The sequence below is a fragment of the Phaethon aethereus genome (assembly GCF_964289735.1).
Source record: "Phaethon aethereus genome assembly, chromosome: 4".
In the NCBI taxonomy this organism is placed as follows: domain Eukaryota; kingdom Metazoa; phylum Chordata; class Aves; order Phaethontiformes; family Phaethontidae; genus Phaethon; species Phaethon aethereus.
This window is the reverse complement of record NC_138578.1, coordinates 77,018,156-77,038,899: the sequence shown is the minus strand read 5'-3', so window position 1 is coordinate 77,038,899 and position 20,744 is coordinate 77,018,156.

The window sequence follows — 20,744 nt, the reverse complement described above, 5'->3', positions numbered from 1 at the left end:
ATCCCCCAGTAACTATAGGTCATAGCTCAGAGAGGCACTGGCAATCACATTTAGCCCTTTCAAAGAAGAAACTGCTAGTATTTCTAGAGGGCATACTGGAAAAGGGATCTTAATTTTGCACATCTTTTTAGGAGGCAAAGAAGGGCACTGCTAATGAGATATAGGAGCCCTGATTCTGCTAAAGATGTGAATCAATCCTGAATGTCTGGATAAAGCAGAAGCTGGTTTAAATTAAAACCTAGTATCAGGACATTGTATTTTTAGATTAAAATACATACAATCATTTATCATTCTACACAGACATTTCTGAGCAAAAATGTGGAATAAGATGAAAAGAGACCACCCCAAGTCAGGGCAATGCCCCACCTTGCCCTATCCTCACCAGTATCGGTGCCTTAGGGAAAGGAAACATGGCACATATAGGTCAAGTATTTCCATGATGTACCCTACCAAAGTGAAGTCATTTAGGGATTTACCAAGCTGCAAGAACATTGCACTTCTTACGTAGTAACTGTTCATGGACTCTTCCTCCTTGAAAATGCCTTTTTGAACTCGTTTATAATTTTGGCCTCCACATCATCCCTAGGAACAACTTCCACAATTCCACGGGGTGAAAAATTAGTGCTTTGGTATAATTTATTTTTAAACCTGATAGTTTGACTGGGTGCCCTTGACTTTTTGGGTTGTATTCACCTTCTCTGCACTGCTCAGGATTTTATGTGTCTTCACTGCACTGCTTTCAGCCATCTCACATCTAAGCTGAACTGTCACAGCCTATGCATGGAAGTTGCTCCATTCTTCTCTGTCCTTTTTGCCTTTCTTTGTGCCAGTTCTCCTATATCTGTCTGAACATAAGGATGAGTAGGATTACACTTCATATCCAAAATAGAAAAGGGCACAGCATTGTGTATATGTTCTCTCTTTGCTGCAGAAAAGTGCATTTTAAAACAAGATAATACAAGGTTTGCCAAGATCTCTGTAAAGCCTCATTGATTTTATTGTTTCTTCTCATACATTCTCCACACTAAACCAGTTTTGCAAGACTATATCCTTAGATCCTGTAGACTTGGCTCTTTTTCCAATAAACTTCAAAGTGAAGACCTCACTTACTTTAGCAGGCCGTTTTGCTTTTGCACTTGAGTTGTATAATTGTTAATCCAAAACATCCTGCCTCAACGATGCCAAGCACTTTAAAATTAAAATACACCAAAGCTTGGAAAAGTTATACGAGTCACCCCAAAAATAGTTGGCCTGCCATTTTCTGCCTGATACAATTTAGTGTTACAGTGAATATTTGCTGTGTCTCTGGATAAGCCTTTGCTCCGGTAGGTATGTGTTATCTCGTCTTGGGCCTTGTAGCAGGCACCAGAGCTGACTGCAACATGAGCTAAGGCTCCCAGGAAATCAGCTTTCTGGAGTCACTGCTGGAGTGGGATTATCCAGGAAAGATATTTCACAGAGGCACAGATTTCACAGCATTTCTTCCACTTCATTCACCACAACGAAAGATCACGCTGGCTCTGAGCTAGTCCATTCATAGCCCACCTCGTTTCTCCCTGTGTTGTTTCTTTGGGTTTGAGGGTGTAAATCTTCATGGTGTGTGTGCAACACACAACCTGGTTGCCTTGTGCCGATCCACCCACCCTTCCTCCCTGCTTGCATCCCTCTGGGAGTCATGCAGGTTGCTCTGGGCAGATGACTATTTTGCAGTTGTGTTGGGAGGCACTGAGGAAGGAACTGGCCAGCTCCCCAGGAGATGTTCCCAAACAGGGGACACAGCAATGTCCTTTGCCAGAGACCTTACAGCTGGTGTGAAGTGGTGAAGATGATTCACACAACCAAAGGTTCGAAGTGTGACTGTTTTCACCTGACAAAAAGGATGGACTACGTGTATCCTAGTTCCTTTTACGTGCTCGGTCCCAGGGACTGTGGGGTGAATCCTGAGAGATACTTAGAAGAACCTCACTATTCAGAATAAAAATTAAGAATTAATGAATGGATATTTACCAACATGTAGAGTTGCCATGTTCAACACAGTTTGCAACTGGCAACCTTCAATTCATGCAGGATCAGACCTGTTTAATCCATTAATCCTCACAGCATGTTGAAGCAGCCAGGTTATATTGTCCTTATTTTGCCGAAGGGAAGAGCTCAGGCAGCAAAATTGGGTGACTAGTCTTTAGCCACAGAAAGGACTTCTACTTTAGCTCTTCTTAGTGGTGCCAAAAATCCCAACTTTTCTAAAATAATGGGCTTAACTGGAAGTCACCTGAAAGGCAGGCTGCCTTTGGATCAGCCTAGGTTCAGGAAAGGGGGATTTAGACCACAGGATGCCCTGGGATGCCTCTCTCTGCACCTTTCTCATGACAGTCAGTTCTCATGCTCACACCCTTGTTTCATGTCTTTCAAGCAGATTCAACTCTCTCCAAGTAATTCCTGGATCAAAAGTGCAGGCTCATGCTCATCCAGTGCTAAACACCTCCTGTTCCTGCTGCAGGAGGAATGAAGTGTGCTCAGCTCAATAAACTACATAACAACTTAGCATTATCCAAAAATAGGCCAGGTGTGATGAGAACCAGCATTTCCTGAAGCTAAACTGTATGTACGTGCTGCAGAACACCTTTCTTTACAACATGCAGGGATGTAGAGGCTTTCTTTTTGAAAGAAAACATATTTTCAGAAAATGATAGATCAATACAAAGCATTAAACATGGGTCATGGTAACAAGAATCCAATGGAATTTTATGACCAATCAATCTACTTAACTCTGCCAAAGCAATGAACCACCACTGGGGGTTATAAATTGTTGAGCTGAGTTTGCAGTTTTAAAATGTCATCCAAAATCAATTGCTCCCCCAATTAGACCATTAGTTGTCAACAGCTTAGTTAAATAATAAGCCAGCGGTTCACATCTGCTTGGGAACAGAGTCAGGCCTGAGCTGTTTCCCTGGCTACTTGAGCTGAATTCACGTCTGTTATCATTAACATGAGTGAGGGTAAGAAAGCAAAAAACTATGCTGGAAATAAAATCAAGTTCTCCTCCCCCTGCCTGAAGCACATAAATCTTCTAAGTTAATGGTGCTACTGAATAGGTCTGATGATTGACTTCAGTGGGGGACGGGGATGCACAAGGAATGTGGGGTCAAGCCCCACGTACCACTGACCTTTCTGAGGAGGTGTGTGTTATTGCAGCCTTCACCAAATCTGCTGTTCAGTGCCCATCTAATGTCATTAGTAGCTATCTATACACAGCACTGACAGCCCCTGCAGACCCCCTTCTTTGCTTCATCTCTGTGTGAGCAGTAGCGGAGGAGTTGTGTTGTTAAGAGGGCCCAAAAGGATGTGAAACTCAGCTCCTGCCCTTGGCCTTTGGGGTCAGTGGTCACTGGGCATCTGTGGAGATTGCTCCTACCTGAGGTCAGCTCCATCCTTTCTCTCCATGGGACAGAGTTAGAGACACTGCACGGAAGGGGGAAGATGAGGCTTGTGAAATACGGCCAAGCAGAAGAGGAAGAGGAAGAGAGTGTCTGGGGTACACCAATTTCGGGACAGTGGGCCACCACCAAGCGTGACTCACACCAGAGTGCTCAGTGTCCTGGGCACCTCCCTGCTATGCTAATGCCAATGCTACGTCATTTTGGTACAACTTGGCACGTACTTATCATCCCAGTGGTAGTGGTGACATATTGCCCACTACCAGTGAGAATGGACACTGCAATAGCCAGTTGTCAACCACCTTCACCTTGTTTATTCCAGTGGCACCTACAGGAGCCAGGGTCTTAGCAAAGGGCAAACTTCAAAAATGAAAATTAATAAATAAATACAACCAAGAAAGCCTGACAGGACTTATTCTCTTCTCTCACCAATTTTTTGCTGTTGACTCTCCAGGAATGTCAGTGACATATTTCCCAGGTTTGCAACAACATCAGCATCAAGCGTTTTACACTCACCATCTCTTTACATTTGCCAGCACCGTTGCTCAAGGCAGAGGCTGTGGGCCTGTTTCCTTCGTGATTTGCACTCCTATAGCTATGCATAAGGCAATAGATGATCAGGTTGTTATTTTCAGATACACAAAGTGCCCAGCTATGAAGTTCAAACAGCAGTGGTACACCTGGACAGCAAGAAATTAGGTTTGGAACAGAAACATAGGAATCAAGAAAAATTATTTAAAGCCATTCTCAACTACACTCTTGTGGCTCTGGTAGCATTTCCACCAGCGTCCAAGCAGATAAATCTCCCATGGAGCTACCCTTTTGGTAGACACATTCAAGAGCATCTTGATGGCAGCCACTGTGTTAAGAAAGGCCCATAGGAAGACCTGAATTTGATGGCTAAAACACAGTGGCATGTGAGTACTTTCATCTATTTTTGAGCACGTTTATGTATTTTTCAAGACAGAATGAACTAAGTCAGTGCCACAGCATAGCTACCTTCACCCAGAGATTTCAAGGCAGATGTCCCAACAGGCCTTTTCCTTGCTGTCACCGCCATGTTACACATGTGGAAAACAAGTGGGCATAAAACCATCACATTAACATTATTCAAAGCCCAGCCCTACCCTTGCACTGCTCTTTCCTCTGAAGCACATCCTGTCCTCCTGGGTGCAGTTATTTATATTTCTTCATGCTGTCCTTTCCGGCAGGCTGCTCTATTTACCACCCCCCAAGAAGAGAATACCCTGCAGGACCTCCCTCAGCAACACTGGTTTTCACCTGCTATTATAATGACCATAATTTAGTGCCATTGTATTTCTACCACCACCGCCCCCCGGCAATGTTAAACATTAACATTGGGTCTACTACTGACTGCTGAAGGCATCTGCTGCAATCATATGGGAAATACTGGGCATTATTTGGCTCTTCATGAGATGAATGCATATAGAGGTCCATGCTGTGTCGTTTTGCAGAAGAGCAGAAAAAGTCTGTGCAGAGCCAGTTTTAAAATTGTCCTTCAAATTGGGCTTTCATAACTACTGCTTCCAAAGGTTGGTTCAGTGAAGCACTAAATCTTTTCCACAGCCCTAGGATTCAGAAGGCACAGAGGTTTCCTTGATGATCAACCTTGTTAGCACCAAGGACCTATTCTTTCGGAGCCCTCATTGTGTGGCAAGAAGAAAGAAAAAATGAGTTCTTGGAAGTAAAGACCCTCCTTCTGTTAAGGTTTGAATAAAGAAAGGGTCACTGCCCCTGAAGGCTTTCCTCCCTCTTTTCCTTTTCTTAGACCACATAAATAGAAGAGTAATACCAGCCCATAAGCTGAATACATCAGGTTCTGATCAGCACACCAAAGCTTTTGCAACACATGAAACTCATATATGCTATCACGTGCACAGGGTGTCACGTGCACGTTAATCCTACGCAGGATTGAATGTGCAGATTCTTGTCTTTCTGTGGCGTGTATCTCCTGTTGCATAATCCCTGAACAGCACTCTGGCCTTGGAACGAAAATGTGAGAATGCTTTGAACTTTTTTTAACCTGCAAATACAAGACTGGTGGTAGGATTAGTAGGTACTGATGGAAGAAGTACTAGGAAGTGGGAATCCTTTGTATTCAAAGGCCCTGACACGTTTCCCTCTCCCTTGTTTCTTCTCACCCAAATTTACCTGCAAAATCCCTCCTACCAAGTCATCCATGACTTCCAGCCTTTTACTTTTTCAGTGTTTTGAAACACTTCCCATGCATAAAAGAAAGATATATCTAATTGAACCATCCTCCTCTACTCCCTCATACAGATCACAGTAGCAGACTAGAAGTACCCTGCAAGAATGTCCTTCATGTGAGTGCATAGAGCACCTTGCACGTGGGGACATCCAACCCTATTAACTGCAATTGGGGGCACCTAAAAATCCTTTGATAGTCCTGTTTGCAGACACATAACAGACCCAAACAGTTTACAGTCAAAGGAGACAAAATCTCATTGCTCCTTGATGTAATAGGGGATGTTAATTATCCCACTTTTTCTACATAGAGCAATACAGTTGTTGCATTTACTCACTCAAAGCCAGGTGAGAAGCCATGACAGAGCCACTGGGTGAGCTCAGATGCCCTCAGTTCCCATCCAGACCTACTTCAGACAAAGGTTTTTCAGGGATGACATTGCACCAAAAGCCTTGCTACACCCAGACCTGTACATGTCGAGATGTGCCACTGCATTGCCTGCCTCCCGGAGCCACGCACCCACTTACAGACAAGAGCAAGACTGGTTAGACAATATTTGCTCCTCAGCAAATCCAACTGGCTGTTTCTTATCACTGCATCGATCTGTAGATATGTACAGTTTGATCATTTTTTATTCCAATGCCCTTCCTGGTTAGTGTTGGTGCTGACTGCTGTGTATAACCCCAGGTCCACCTTTCTCTCTTCTTTGAGGACAGAGATTATATGTGCACCCCCAAGCTGCTTGCTTTCCTTTGTACTCTCTGGTGAATATATTCACTTTAACCATGTTCTCCCTTGTCTGTTCTTTTCCTCTTCTGTCTTGTGTCTTGCCATCTTTATATCACAGTGGAGCACTTTGTTGTTGTTGGAGAAAACTGAAGCAAAAAGGCATTAAATATGTCAGCCTTCTCTAGGTCATCTGTACCTCTCCTGTTCTTCATTAGGTAATGGGCTTCTGCCTGCTGCTGTCTTTCTCTTACTTTACTGTATTTATAGCACCTTTCTCCTTGTTTCCTAACACTCCTCAGTGGTTGTAATTCATTTAGCACGGCAACCTTTCTGCCCTACATGCTTATTTTATTCCTTGATCTCATCCTCAGTAATGTGACCTCATTCTCCTTTTTGAAATAATTCTTCTGGGACTCTCCTATACTTATCCTACCCTCTGGCTATCCGCAGTGGGTAGAGGTGGATCTTCTACCGTGAGCAATGCAGCCTGGCTCAAGCACTTACTGCCCATGAGGGGAGGCGCAGCTCCTCGCCTCTGGCCATGCTGAGCAAACCTGCTAAGATGTGGGACCTCACTCAAACAGCGAGTCTTCATCAACCATACAGCACCTAAATTACTCCCTCCCAGCACCCACAGACAGGGAGTATGCCAGATGAAATCCTCTTATCTGTATCCCATGTCGCTGACATGCTGTGACAGCGATGGGTGGGAAATTGTGGGTTTCCTCTTTCCCATGTCTCACTTTCACCAGCAAAGGACAAAGGAGCATCCAGAGAGAGAGGAACAGGGCACTACAGAAATGTCTTTGCTGTCCATGAAGTGAGGGAGAGTCATGGCAATCTGCTCCCAGTTTTCAAGTCTGCTGGAGACCTTAGTGCTAGCTTGAGATTTATTTGGTCTTCTTCTGCAGCAGGGATGAACATTTCCCTGTGCAGATCGACTGTGGCAAGGTTAAAATGATGCAGGTCTGCCTTGCTCCATTCCTCCTCCCTGCTGCACACTGGAACCGATGCTTCCCAAAGCCACCTCTGTAATGCCTACAGTGAACTAACATGACACTGGCAAAAGTAAAGCTGTAAAAAATGTTTACATCTTTAAAACATGTATCTCCTTTGGCAAAAACATCTGACATATAAAGCAAAAGCAATCACTGCCCCACAGTAAGCGTAACTCGAACAGAAGTACTGGGAGGTTTAGATGTGTTCAGTCTGTCCTGCTAGGACTAGCTGTGGATGCTGCAGAAGGGGAATGTCTGAGCAAGAGAGGTTCACCCCTGTTTGACTGCCCGAAGACATCAGGGGCTTGCAACCTTACCTTTTCCCTCCATGCTTCTCAGCACCACAGCTCCCACGTTGCAGTCCCTGCGCTGCTCTGCTGAGCCCAGCCGCAGGATGAAATGCCTCCCGAGTGACAGCGGGCCCCAGCCCCGCTCCATGTGACCTCACCAGCGGTGGCCCTAGGAATCACTGGTAAGGGAACAGTAAATAAATTTTAAAAATGCAGACAAAGAGCTGATTACAGCCCCAGTCCAGGTAGGACACCAAAGGGAGCTGATCACAACCCTCCAGGCAGGACACCAAAGACTTCCTCTGTCCAGTTTGGGCTTGGTGAAAATTAGAGTGATTCTGTTAAGACTTGGCCTCACCAGGTAGCTTTCCGCCTCAGCACAAGATGTCAAATAATTTGCAAAATGCTTGCAATTGCATTGATACGTGCTGGCTCTACTGGACAAGCATGTTTTTTGGGAAGTACCTTAATGTCAACACATGCCTCCTCAGAACCTTTCCCCTATAAAATTGCAAGGACTTGACACTCAGAAGCCGACGGAAGGGAAAGATGATGTGAATTCTGAACCAGCAGCCCAGGGTGTTTTATTTCTGTGCACCTGGAGGCAAACAGCTCCAGAGAGTGTTGTCTCTGTCATCAGACACCAGAGTTAATGCAGGGCTGAGAACAGAAATCAACAACACTCATGGACCCCTTTTCCAAACTTCCTAGATGAAAACCTGATTTTAAAATATTGTAAAGATGCATTTTTAACATCTATAAGACCCACTTACTCACGTATGTCTGAATACTATGGTGTACCAAAACATCAGCTATAATATCACAGAAACACTCTCCTGCTGACATGTCCCTAAATGATCTCAGAGCTCTCTTTACCCAGAAAGGTTGTTTGACTGTTTTTTGAATGCCTTAATTGTTTAAATTCAGGTAAACTCCAAGGAGTTTCCCAAATTCCACCTAGAGCCTGGGTAGGAGATCAGCAGGGCTGGTTTTTTTTCAGCCCACAGCTGATCCAGGCTCTCATCACTGCCCGTCTCACCTCGTGTGACCTTGGGTGAACCAGCCTGGCCACGCCAGCTACCATATCAGGTTGTGTGAATGCAATCTAAATTCAGCAAGCAGCCCTAATTAATGGTCCTTATGTTTTTTTGACTCATCAAAGATACGTGTTGACCTAAGTAGTAAATCTCATAGTTGCGTAGGAACTACAGGGATCAGTTCATTTCCAAATGTGTCCTGGATAGAGACCAAGATATCTAATACTGTGGGGAAAACACATATTGAGTGTCAAATTAAAGCAACAGCAGCTCTGCGACAAATGGCAACTTCCTCCTGGAAGAGTCAAAGATGGCTGTAACTGCTGATGCTTTTAAATGTACTTTTGAAGTATTAATAGAGCTGATTTAAAATAGTTCTCTGACTCTGGCTCCTGCTTTAACTCATACCCAACTGGTAAACATACTGTGGCTGTTCCTGCTAATATGCTCTCTGACAAATCACAGCCATGCATAGGTTTCCCTTCAGTATTTCCAATTTACTCTTTAATGGGAGACAAATATGTCTTATTTGCTGACTGCTTAATGAGTCTTAAAGAATTTCTAGGCATGCAGTGGGTTGGTGCTTATTAGAGCTGCTTGCAAATTGTTTTATTTGCTTAATTCTGCACCCATAGGATATTCACTGGCACCTAGATGCTGCACCGGCTGGTGCAACACTAACATGTAAATCAGTCTATCAGGTAAAAAAATAGAAACTTCAGTGAGAGTATTCCCATTTACACTTGACAAGAGTCAGAAACCAACATATCAAACTGACAAGATGCACACGTAAACAGTTGCTTTACTTGTACAGTTGTAGGATAGTTGTATCGCTGTCTGGCTTCCCATCATAAGCCTCCTTTAGGAATACATCAAGTACCTGACCCTGGCAACGTCAGGTCTATTTAGTTTCATGCACCCAGCGTTTACTATTGATTATACAGAGGGAGTCTTTGTTTTGGTGGCCATATAAAGGAAAGATGTCCCTTTGTTTATTTGTACATGCATTTTGGGATTGGATTTTTTTTTTTTTAGGGTGACCACTCCATCAGGAAACACTTCCAGATACAGTCTTGCTGACATAAATATTTATACTATCAGCTGCCTTTCCACCTGCTCTCAGCCGCTGGGCCGGAGGTAGGAAGCGTGGATTAAGGGCTGGGGACAAGGGGAAATGCAGCAGGGAGAGAAGCTGAGAGGGGAGCCCCGGGGCAAGGACACCTGAGGCATGAGAACAGCTGGAAGAGATGAGGGAGGGCAAGGGATGGAGTCACGGTCAGGGGAGTGGATTTGTAAAAATATAACACAGAAAATATCATTTTGGCTAGGATGTGAGCAGGTTTTCACCGGCAAATCTATTGGTGTCCATCACTCTTCCTTCAAAAAGGGGTTTGTGGGGTGCTGGGTTTCATATAAGCTGTGGGTACATGGCTACAGACACTGCAAAGCGCGTTCGGCAACAAAGAGCCAGATGCGGTGAGTTTGATCGGAGTCAGATGGAGTTTGGGGGAATAAACCACCCCAAAATAGGTGGTCATTGGAATAGAAACAAAAAGAGAAATTGTACATTGACCCTGAACTCATCTGACCGAAAAAAAGGAATAAATCCCTCATTTTTCCGGCATAAAAACCTAAGCAGTTTTCTAGAGACTAAGAGGCCTTAGATCTTACTGCTTTGTCTTTCTCACCGCTAGTAGGGCATTCAGCCTTAAGAAAACCATTAAGAATATGTTTTCTCGGGGTATCCCAGGCTTTTTACTGTTCAATAGCTGGGAAAAAATTAATTATTATTCTGTTGGTTTCACAAATGGAGAGAGAGGACTTAAAGATTTTCCTCTCTTTTAGAAAAGTGTTACTCTGCAAGTCTCAGCTGTACCAAAATTAGCCATATTTACTGCAGAATAACCCCTTTAGTGTTCAGCGCATATTTGAAATATACAGGCATGCCAGATGAAAACCAGCAGTATGAAATTAGTGCTCCAAGAGAAAAAGGCAAGGATCGTACCTGATTCTCTGGGGCTGGCTGCCGGCGAGCCTGCCGCGTGTGTGTGCGCGCTCGGCTTTACTCCCAGTGCCCTTGATTTCTCAGGCTGTTTTGAAAGACAAAAAGAAAGTTGGTAATCATACACTGACAGATGGTTCCTTGGTTAGTTACTCTTTATTTAGAGGGAAGCAACTGCGATTTATCAGCTTTTTCTTTTTTTTATAGCTACATCATGATGAACTTCCAACTCTAAATCTATTACTAAGAAGTATTGTGTGGCAAACGTCTGTTAATAACAAACCTTGGGCTGACTGGAAATTTCCTTTTTCAACATTCATATTCCATTCTTCAAATTTTCTTTCACTATTCAGTGACAGAGCTCTCTAGAAAGTTTTCCAGTGAATGCTATATTAAACATATTGCTTTTATGCCTATAATTAGAACTTAGATTTTTCTTTCTTATTTTTGGACTTCCTTTCTTTACCTTAATTGCAAATTGATAGCTAATGAGCTGTTTGTTTTTTATTTTGGTTTATTATTTTGGGGCAAATATTATGCTTGTAGCACCTCCCTACACATATCAGAGTTAAGCTCTATCTGTGAATAGTCCTTTTGAATGGTATTTTGCAGAACTGTATATGCACTTAAAGTTAAGAATGTCTCTAAGTAACTTTGCCTGATGGAAGCCTGAACGAATAATTTGGAGCAATTAACTTCAAGATGAAGAGTGGTTCTCTGCAATAACTAGAGAAAGCTTGTGTTAAAGTCCAGCTCATGCCTAGGGGTTCATTTTCCTTTTGACCCTTTTGTGTTGCGGTAGGAATTTATTGTACATCTTAGATCCAAGCGAACAGAAATTTCTCCAAGATTGCCTAATTAAGGGAAAAGACTTTAAAAAAAAACACCAAATGAGAGGCTCTTTGGGCGCTTGTGTTTCATGTTTTCTACCTAGGCAGACATCAGTACAAGCCTGCACCAAAGCTAGTAAGTGCAAACAAACTTGCACAGGAAGCAGGGTCCAAGTTTTCTTTTACAGACTTGGGGGAGACTTTCATTGATTTTTTTTTTCCCAGCAACACAAACTCTACATGTTAGAACTAATCAGTTTTTCAGGTATTAAAGTGAGTTGAAAAAAAAATGATTACTATCTTGACCTTTTAAAAACACATTTGAAAAACAAATATTTTAGATTTGTAAAACAGAAGGGGACCATCGCTATACTTAGTTACCATAAAGAACTTCATATAGCTGTGCTTATTTATTTTTAAAGAATTCTGCTGAATTTTGTGAGGGAAAATTTCAGGTAACTCATTTAGTCAATTTAATATCCTTAATTCTACAAGAATCTGATCCAAACCCACTCCAAATTATTTTATATTTGGGCCTGAGGTTTTGGGGTAATCCGTTACAAATCTGTAAATTTGGCTCTACCTCAAAACCAGTCTCTATAGTTGGCAGAATCAGAGCTGAATTCAATACCTCTTCCAGGTCTCAGCACTATGCAATTTCAAATTTTTTTTAAATTCTTCACTTTTTCTCACGTTATTACCACTACCAAATATCTGTCTCAAGATTCATTCTATAACAGGGATAAATGACAGGAAGAGTCCCTTTCTCACAGGTATTTTATGGATATACCACATTGCTGACCATCTAGCCAAAAAAATGTGTGTATTGATTTCCTCTGAGGAATGCCGTGCTGTTAGCAGACAGGATCACTGATGTGATTGACTCACTCCCTTGCAAACCATTGTCTTCCTTGTCTTCTTTTTACCATAGAATCACAAAATCATAGAACAGTTTGGGTTGGAAAGGACCTTTAAAGGTCATCTAGTGCAAAAAGCTTATGTCTTAATGATATAACTCAGTAGACAACTGGGCATTTCCTCTGTTGTTTTATCTTCAGTTCACGTGCCTGGACTTGAGCTTGCCCAAGTGCTGTTAAAGGCATTAGGCTGACACCACGTTTTCACATGGAGAAAGAAGATGCCACAAGGAGATGCAATGGGAGGTCCCTTAGACAAACCTATCCAAAGGCCTGGACCAACTATTTTAAGGATTTATTTCGTGTATGTCCTTCTTGCAGGAGAGTTCAAGGTAGACTCTCTGGTCCAGCCAGGAGTGTTGACATTCTCCACCTCTTTGTCGTGAGAAACAGGCACATCTCCAGCTGAATTGCCCTACAGGCACCTCCCTCTCTCCCCCTGACCCAGTGGATCCTCCAGCTGCCCTCCTCCTCCTCCTCCTCTTCCCCTCTTTGGCACTGATCTGAAACCCCCACAGGTCACACAGTGGGCAATGAGATTAATACCAGGATTTGTAAAGATGATGCCTTTTTGGACAGCTTAATAGGCCAGATGCTCAGCTGAGGATCAGGCCATCTGTCCGCTCAAGCCCTACCTGTACCAAACAGGTTATTGCCAGCAGAAGTGTTAAGAGAGTGGGGACAATTTGGGACTGCAAACCCAAAACCCAGCTATACAGGGACATCGATGGACCTCCTGACACTAAGCACGTGGAAGAGAAAATGGGAGATGATGTTCATCGCTGATAAAGGCACTAGTAAGAGGGAGACAATCCCAACTGCATGCACAGCAAAGGACTTCTTTGCTTTTTCAGCAGATATAAAGGAGCCTGAGAGTCAGCAAAAACCATAATTATACGAACTTTAAAACCCTTTGCACTGCCAGGGTAGTGTGAACTGAGCCTCCCCTAAAAATGAGAGTCAGGCCCAGTCTCCAAAGCCAGCTGCTCCTTTAGTGCAGTGATCTGTCTCCATACTCAGTGATAAGCAGTCTATGCCCCGTGACTTATAATAAAAGGGAACGATGGTCCCCGAACAAACCCAGAGAAGAGGTATTGATTTGCAAATAGTTTAAAAGAATATTCAAGGGTCATGAGCTGACCCTTTTCAGCTCTGACATTTTATATCAGGGAGGATCCTATTGAGATGGGAATTCATATCCTAGACATTGTTTTGTCTTGTTTCATAAATAAGTTGAATAGCTTAATTGATTGACACCCACTGCACTTTCCCAGCTTCCTCAGGCTCAAAAGTACACTGCTGTTTTCTGCCATAAATAATATGAACTTTCAGTCAGCTGCCAGGCACAAAAAGGAACTGAAAATTCTTCATACAATAGCTGCAATCTGGCATATGAGGCACTGCAGGTCTAAAAAGGAGAGCGGTATTTGATATCACCAGGTATTCACTTTCTTCCTCCAGCAGGAATAGCATTTTCCTACCCAAATGACCTAAACCCTAAACAAGAAATACCCAGGGGCCCCTGCAGGGAGGAAGACCAGTTTGTCCCAGTATTTCTGTGTGTCCATGGGTTAGGAAACTGGTTTGCAATCCTGTGAACACAGGAAGGGGAAGGACACACTGGACCACCAAATCCAGTCCCTTGGAGGTACTGGTACAATATCCCTTCATCCCTCCCGAACTCTGATCCAACTCCCTCTCAACTTAGGTGACATTATTTGCCCCCAAACTCCCCATTCGTCCCCAGATATCACTCTTCTGATAGTTACAAACCTCCTCCTAGTTTCCAGTCCATGCTTATTTGTAATTAATTGAGATCAACCTGTTCTCATGGCAGGTTTATTCCTTGATTTAAATAGCTCTTTTCCTCCCTGGATATTTAGACCCCTGATGGATTTAGTGTTCATTTCTCCTCCTCAGCCTTGGTTTCACTAGGGAGAATAAATAAGCCACACACTTTGAATCTCTTATTTTTAAGACAATTTAATGACGTTGTCAGCAATTCTGTGAGTTTTGGTGAGTTCTTAGGTAAGCTTATAACCCATACTTCAAAAAACGGGTGCAAAAATGAGTTTGAAAGTGTTGAGGACTTCCTCTTGAGAAAGAAAGGTGTGGATGTAAGCACGCACTTACCTCCAGTTGCCCAAGTTGGAAAACGTTAGCTTCTAACCTCCCTGTGCTTTAATTTCCTCATCTGTAAAACAGAAAGGACAATACAAACCTCAAAGGGGAGTAATTAAGGTTTCTAAAGTGCTCCAAGATCTTCAAGTGAAAGATTCAATTCTAAATGGGAAGCTCTTTTACCTGTTGTTCTTCACTTGTTACATCTTAAGGACTGCAAACCCTGGAGAGATGGTACTGAGCCAGATTAAAGCCAAGGAAAGGCTTCCCAATGATTACAGCGGGAAACTTTTATGCAAAAAAATTCACAAAGGGTCACAGGCATCAGTTAGTTCTCTGTCTTAGTAAAAACGGGGTGAAAAAGAATACCAGCTGAAACAATTGCAAGGCCAATTGCTAAGTTCAGTAGTTTTTCTTTAGAGGAAGCAGCAAACAAATCTATTTTTCTTGCTTTGATTCAGAAGAAATCTCTCCAAAAATGACCACCGTATGCATCCTCATCTGTAATTAATAAATGTTTGGAAGGACACTTTCCCACTCAACATATGAAATTACAGATGATCCCTTAATTCCCCAGACATTTGCAAGCCTTGTCTTGTCAGAATTGAATTTACTACAGCTGATTACCCTGAGAATGCACTGACCTTCTTAGCTCCTGCTGTGGTCTTTATTTTGTCCATGGCAGATAATATGGGGACCAGAAACTGGGGACTTGGTAGTAGGGATTATGTGATACTAATGAGACAAAGCTTATTGTTGATGTTAACTGTTATTACCACTAAAAAAAGTGCACAACTCCAGACAGATGGACTTCACTTTGTTATACCAGGAGGGAGTGAATGCATTTTGACAGTAGCAGCATCTATTTAAAATCTGGATCACATCTGGTGCCTCTCTGAAGCAGACCATATCTGATCAATCAGAATTATGGCTCTTCAGTCTCCAGACGACTTAGAAGAAATTCATTATCTGTTTTGAATCCTGCTTCTCTTTCATCTATTAAAAAATTAAATAAGATTCATTGTCACTGGATCCATTTAGCTACTAGAAGAAAAAAAAGGACAATAATTAAACTAACTAGCAGGCTACACGTCTGAAGACATGATTAATTCTTTGAAACACTGCGCATGTAGGTACTTGGCTCACGCTAGGATTCAGTCAACAGTTTCTTAGCTGATGAAATGGATAGCCTAGGACTTATCTCCATTTCTGGTTATTTCATAAACTCTTGGAAACACCCACATGAATTTCTTCAAACTCTGTCAGAGGTCAATATTTGTCTTTCAGGCACATTTAGTACCTATGCTGGGCATGTTGCTTGGAAGATACCACCTTGAGGACAGCAATGTCTCCATGGGGCCTCCTACCCCTACGGATGTGCCTTCCCCTCCTGTGTATCCCCTTCTGGACCAGCAGGTTTGAATGCTGAAAACTGACACTGAAGTACTGGGAATTCTTCCATGTGAGGTCTTCTGGACCCAAAAAGATGATGAGAGCCTGGGTTTACAAATAACTAAAAGCAGAATGCAAAAGGATGTGTCCTGTTCTGGATCACTTTAATTTCTTAATACAATTTTTCTCATTACAGAGAGAGTTTTTTCTTGCCTTGACTGATGAACACAGAAGTCACATCAACTATGACTTAGCCTCTGAAGTCATTGTCATTGCTTCCCTCTTTACCATATGTTTTCTTTGAGGTCTGCAAGAGCACAGTTCAGAAAGTAGCCTTCTGAAAGCAATGGACTTTTATTTCCCTCATTCACACCATTTTTAAAAGAAATCTTGAATTAAAAGATGAGGCATTTTATAGGTGTTATAACTAAAGCAGGTAAGAGAACAAAATGATATTTTGGGGATGGGGAACCACAAGATTTAGGTTCAAAATTATAACCTTTGAAGAACAATTAAAAAAGCTCATCAACATTTGTGAAATATTTCTCAAAATTAATTGTCAAATTGTTATTTTTGATTGATTTGTACTAACGAAACCCAGAGAAAGCATCTACTTTCATGTGTGGGGTGGGAGCACTGGCTGTAACCTTCCAGAAGAGAATCAGGTGTGCAAAGGAGACCAAGGCTGGCACTAATTTCTTCTGTAGAAATGATGGCTCAGGAGCAAATTATTTTGACCACTTATGGGTCAAATCCAGATGGGTAAAGTACAAAATGAGGCTATAATAGCTGCCTGCCCCAAAATGCTAAACCATCCTCAGAATTAGATGGGGCAGTTCCTAAGGCATTTATCTACCATGGGTGCCATAATGACATGGGAAACTTCACTCTGGATGATATATATTAAAATATCCTGCTAGCAGTACTATCTTCTCTGGAATTTCTACAAATCATGGATGATAATTTTCTAACCAAGAAGTAAAAATTAATGGTAACTAAGGTGGAAATGATTATGTTTGATTCCTGTCTAAGCCAGTTAAAAACACATGTTATTTCCAGACAGCCAGTTTCATAAAGTTGAATCAAGTACAAGTCAGCTGTAAGGAGAGACTGAAGACTAATGTGATGCCTATAATGAATAGCTTAAAATTATTTAGCTAGATGTAAAAAGAACCAAATAACAACTAAAATGAAGTAAAACTGTAACTAAGCAAGCATGGTTCAAAAAAAACAATCTAGGATAGAAACAGATGCAAAATGAGCAAAAATAAAGATGAATGGATGGATGTTTAGAAGATAGATGTTGTAAACACTGAGAATACATCCTGGAGCCATATAAAATTAATAAGGAAGCAAAGGGACACAAGGAAATACCTATGGCCAAAGAAAAAGGCAGTAAGAAGCAGATGTTTGAGTCCATTGGGACCAAGAGTAACCCTACCAATACTATAAGCCCATGAACTGTAAGAGCATCAGAATAGTCAGTAATAATGCAGAAAGTCAGAAGTGTTCAATAAATACATCCATTCCTTGCCCAGGAGAAAACCAGACATCATGTTCGTATCATAAGGAAAGGATGAATATTTTCCACTCTAGCCGTAATCAACACTGATGTAAAACAGTCACTGCTAAAGTAACTTTTTAATATCAGTACAAGCATGTACCTTGCACCGGGATTACTAAAAGGGCAGGTTAGGAAGCTCCTCTGGATGCAGATTTTAGTAACACAGGTCCAGAAGTGGCAGAAACTTGAGAGAAAGCAAATATTATGGCAGTGTTTGGACACGGTAAAGGAAATGATCAAATAAGTATAGGCCTGTCAGCCTGACACTTACTGAGGGTAGTAATAACAGAAAATTTGATACAAGATTTAACTGCTAAAGAATTCAAGCAGGTACTCAAAATAATAACATTTTGGAAGAATTTATGGAAACCAGAGCTTCTAGAAGTTGCTAATATAACCACTGCAAAAGACAGAGACATATAGGACCCGCTGGTCTCACTTGTTCTCATCTCCAGAAAAGATGCAAAATATTCACTTTATACCCCACGTAAGAGATATTTGAGGGATAGGAAAACATGACACAAAATTCAGATTTATGTTCCTTGACAAAACATTTGTTATCAAACTTAGAAAAATGGAGGAGGTCCTAATTAGGGCTGGTAAAATTTGGTATAATTTTTCTTTGAAAATTACCAGCTGTAGTCTGTAAATTTTTGGTTAGTTGTGGTGATGCAGTAGTAGTTTTTTGTTAGTATCATTTTTTAGCAATGGTATAAAGCTTTGAAGCAGCATGATCCAGAACAGCTGCAGAAACCCATAGCTGATATGAGATACTTCTCTCCCCTTTATTTTTACACACACTTCAGTAATTAACCTCCAATATAAGGAAATAAAGTATTTGTGAAAGAAGTAGAAGAGAAACAGCCAACCTCATCTAATTTCCACCTAAGTTAGAAACAGGCATGAAGCATGGTCTCTGTAAATAACTGAAACACTTTTTTTAAAAAAAATCTGTCATTTCTTTGCTGAAATGAGGCACATCGAATTCCTTAATGTGACAAGACAAATTCCCTTTTTGTCCTGAACTTTCTCAAATAATCCCAGCACATGCTCACCACTTCCAGATGGAGCATGCAACGGCAGGTTACTGAGTTCAGGGTGTGACTAGGGTTCATATTGCTCGTTGCTTTGTGCAGTTTTTTCTGCATTTTCCAACAGCTCTTTTACCATATGGAGACGAAACCCACTTTCAATCTCCAAACCATCACACCTGCTTTAAAATTGTCCGCAACTCGATAGTTGGAATTGAAATCACAGATTAGGACACAAGAGCACAGTGAGGTGTCCAAAATCCTGCTGCACTCAGTGGAAAGGTAGTCAACGCAGTCAGTGAGATCTGGAGAGCTATTTGCCTGAAGAAGACACTCACTTTGATCAGCAGCTTAAATCCCACACAAATCCCTTTAATAGCTAATTTTTCAGAGAAAATGATCCAATGCTTTGCAGCAGGAAAACATTGCTCTCTTTTTCCAAGGAACTTCTTCAATATACATTTCTCTCTGTAATAAAATTTCTCCTTAGGACTGTACAGAAGTCATTGCTTACTGCTTTAAAGCAAATGTTCTTTTAAAGACTCCATTTTTCCTCAACTTTATGGAAACTTCTCTGCTTCACAGCTCTGTCCTCTTAATGCATAACGTCTGAAGGGTGCAGCTAGCCCCACATTTCTGCAAACACCATGCCTGATTTCAAGAATAAGTACAAACCAAAACTTTGCATTGATTTCCCTCTGCTTTTTGTTCTCATTGAGAATTTGCTCTCCTTCACTTCTGGATGTGTCTGTTGATTCTTTTGAAAGAAGGAAAATGGTGTCGTTCTCCCAAATGCTGTGCATGCCCTTCCAGTTCCAGCTGGGAAATAACACTGCATCCGAGCCAGGCTTGCAAGGGATGGAAATCCCTTGTACCAAGACAGTCCTCCCTAGTCAGACAAACTAGAGCCGTCCCTGCCTTGCAGCAGAGAGCTAAGAAATGACCAGCAATTTTGCTCAGGTCACTGTAAGCCTTAACCTTTGGTGTGAATTCCCCCGCTTGCAGGAACAGGGTGGGAGGTGCACGGTATGAGAATGCCTGAGGTATGAAGACACATTTGCATCACATCTCTGATAATCAAGATACGTTGCCAAGAGACTGTTTATAGGTACTTGGTTATCGCATCATGATTTGCAATATTCTAGAATATATGTGAAAAAAAAGCCCCCAAACCAAGACAGTACCTTGCAGCACCACATCTGATGATAGAAATGTATTTTCCATACCTGCAGACTTCACACCCATCCCAACGTCTGTTTAATAAACACTAGGGGGAGGAAAAAATACTAACTCTGGAGTTTCATCAGCAATTAGCGAAAACCTGTTAGTGTGTCAACAATAATCTATTTCTGCTTGATGACTGTCACGCATATCCGGATGAGACATGTTTCTCAGCCTTCGCCATTTGGGACAAAGGCAAGATACAGGTGTATACTAATTTTAAAAAGCAATCAGATAACCTGCCTTATGTATTGCATTAAAAGGAATCTCATGGTGGAACTTAGATACAAGATTATCTTGTTCATACTTACGGTATAAGCACATTTCCATCCCAGTTTGAGTTTGGATTTTAAAGCTAATTACATTTAGTTAGACAAGATGAGATTTTTAAGTGTATTGACAGTCTTTTTGCTTCGTAAGCCATGTCGATTGTCAATTATTAGCACCTTACAATCTTCTGATCTTCACCCTGACATTTTTCTTCAAAGCCTTTTGTTTCAGACTCTTTAGGTATTCTTCAGAGCCCTCCCTAATCTTCCCATTTGAATGTTGTTCACTCACCTTCCACACATGCCAAGCGTTACATTGCTTATTGACTTACTTAACAACAGAGCCTTGCAAGATCCCAAGACACTTGTCATCACAATGTTTGATAATGTAAATACTCCCTGGCTGAAAAAAGAAAGTATTTTTTTTTTTTTCACTGAAATACTGCATTCTAATTTTTTCCCCAAAAATATCATTAAAACCAAAATTTTAACAATTTGTTGATTTTATAAAAAGGAAACAAAACCCAAATACATTAAAGAAAGACACTGAGCTGGACCGAGAGCGCAACAAAGCGTGATAGTCCTAATTCCTAAAACTAAGTAAAAATTCAGGATCTTGGCAGAAGTCAAAGTTCCTCCAGCTGAATTTCAGTAACCTGAGAACTTTAACAAACCTGGCCCA